Consider the following 2327-nt stretch of genomic DNA (forward strand, 5'->3'; position numbering starts at 1 on the left):
CTGAGGGAGAAGAATAGCTTGAACCCAGGAGGCAGAGGCTGCAGTGAGCTGAGATCACGCCACTACACTCAGTCTGGGTGACAGAGCGAGACTCCATCTCAAAAAAATATATAAAAAAATAAAAAATAAATTGGGACAATTAAAAAGGGATGCATTGTGAAAACAAAAAATCTTATCCACAGTACGAAACAAGATATGAAAGTAAGCAATCTCACATTATCTGAATTTTTACATGAAAATGAATTAATGGATGACTTTTATAATTAAATGTTGAAAAAGAAAGAAAAAAGAAAACAAGCAACTCCAGAGAGTCTGGTTATGGTAAATAGGGTCATTGAATGCTCTGTAATTCAAGAATGATTTAGGTGTCTAGACAAAAGGAAGACTAAGTGAAGTCTTTCTAATATTTGGCATCAATTTTTCTTCTTCCTTCTTAAAAGCACCTTATAATATTAAGGAGGTTTCAAAATTTCCTATATATGCTTTATTCTAGGAAGGAAATATAGTACATATAATATGACTGATTTCTTTATGTGATTCCATGGCTAGCAATTGGATTAAATTATCTAAAAAGAGAAGTACATAAGCATTTTTTATTTTGTGCTAAAAATCTAATTGAGGCTTTTGGCCATGATGGAGTAACAGAGACCAGACTTAGTGTCCTTCCTTAAACAACCATGAAATTGGACAAAAATATATGAAACAACAGTTTTCAGACACTGGACAACAGATATCACAGGACAGTGACATTTCTGAGACAAGGGAAACAAAGTGGGTCCTATGATTGCCTTAGCTTACCACTTGTAGGCTGTTTCCAGGGGCCAGCATGAGGAAGACGAATCTAAACACAAACCAGTGATTTCTCTGGGTTGAAATGACATAGTTTGGACTGCAGAGATTACAGCCAAGGTGGCTATAATTTTCAAAAGAGGAGGGAGTTTCACAAAGACAGAGGGCTCCAGCAATCTGCCAAGGTGTCTCTTTGAGTCTTTGGCTGGTAATGATCTGCATGTGAGTGTGAAGAAACTATCTCAGCCTGGAGGAAGAATCACTAGAATGAGCAGGTGGAATAATCACTGGTTATCAGATAGGGTTGAGAGCAGCTCATGTTCTTACCAGCCCGAGTGGAAGGTCCTCCTAAATGCAGAGCATTGGGGAATCCCCATAAGGGCACTGCCTTAGTACTGTTCCTATGCTACATAAAGGCTGCCCTGGATGCTCCCTAACAAAGTTTAAAAGCAAGGGTCAAAGAGATACCTGCTTCCAAGCACCTTAGCTGTGCCCCAGAACAAATATTTACAGAAGTCCAACAATATTTACAGAAAAACAACAAACGTTTGTACCCAAAAACATAAAATTTACAATGTTTGGGATTCAGTAAATAATTGCCAGGTACCAGGTGTGGTGGTGTGCACCTGTAGTCCCAGCTATTCGGGAGGCTGAGGCAGGATTGCTTGAACCCAGGAGTTTGAGGGTGTAGTGTATCATGATTATGCCTGTGAGTAGTCACTGCACTCCAGCCTGGCAAAGCAAGACCCCATCTATTAAAACAAACAAACAAAATACAGGCATGCAAATAAGGAAAAAAATAAGACCCATAAGCAGGAGAAAACAATCAGTAGAAACTGACCTAGAATTAACAAAGATGATAGACTAGCAGGCAGGCATGTTAAAACAGCTATTATAAATATATGCCATATGCTCAAAAACAGAGGTAAATATGAACGTGATGATGAGAGAAATAATAGGTATAAAAATATCTAAATAGAACTTCTAGAGATGATAACTACAGTATCTGAAATGCAAAAAAAATATAATGCAGGATGAGATTAACAGCAGATTATAACTGCAAAGAAAAGATTATAAACTTGAAGACATAGCAATAGATATTATCTAAAAAAAATATGAAAAAAACTGAAAAAATTTAAGTGGAATATCCGACCTCTGGGACAATACTGGGTGGTTCAGTGTTTTAGCAATTGCACCTTAGATGAAAAGAGGAAGAGCAGAGGTCAGAAAAAATATGTGAAGAATAACTGAACATTTTCCAAACCTGAGGAAGACTACAAACTCACAGATCCAAGAATCTTAATGAGCAGAAAGAACTATGAGGAAAACCACACCTAGGCACGCTATAATCAAACTGTGAAATAAAATAATATGGAAGAAAAAAATTTGTGTAAGACATATTATATACAGATGAATAAAGAGAAGAACAGCATATATCTCTTCTGAAACTATGCAAGCTATGAGACAATGAAGCAACAGTTCAAAGCACTAAAAAAAATTTTTGGCAATCTAGAATTCTCTAGCTAAATATTTGTTTT

General features: G+C 36.5%; 1 protein-coding gene across 1 annotated transcript in view; it reads right to left on the bottom strand.

Moving 5' to 3' along the window:
* ERICH2 (glutamate-rich 2) overlaps nucleotides 1–2327 on the bottom strand; it is a 14799-nt gene that overhangs the window by 9557 nt on the left and 2915 nt on the right. The window lies entirely within an intron of this gene.

The sequence above is a fragment of the Mandrillus leucophaeus genome, unplaced genomic scaffold (genome assembly GCF_000951045.1).
Source record: "Mandrillus leucophaeus isolate KB7577 unplaced genomic scaffold, Mleu.le_1.0 Scaffold40, whole genome shotgun sequence".
Taxonomy (NCBI): Eukaryota; Metazoa; Chordata; class Mammalia; order Primates; family Cercopithecidae; genus Mandrillus; species Mandrillus leucophaeus.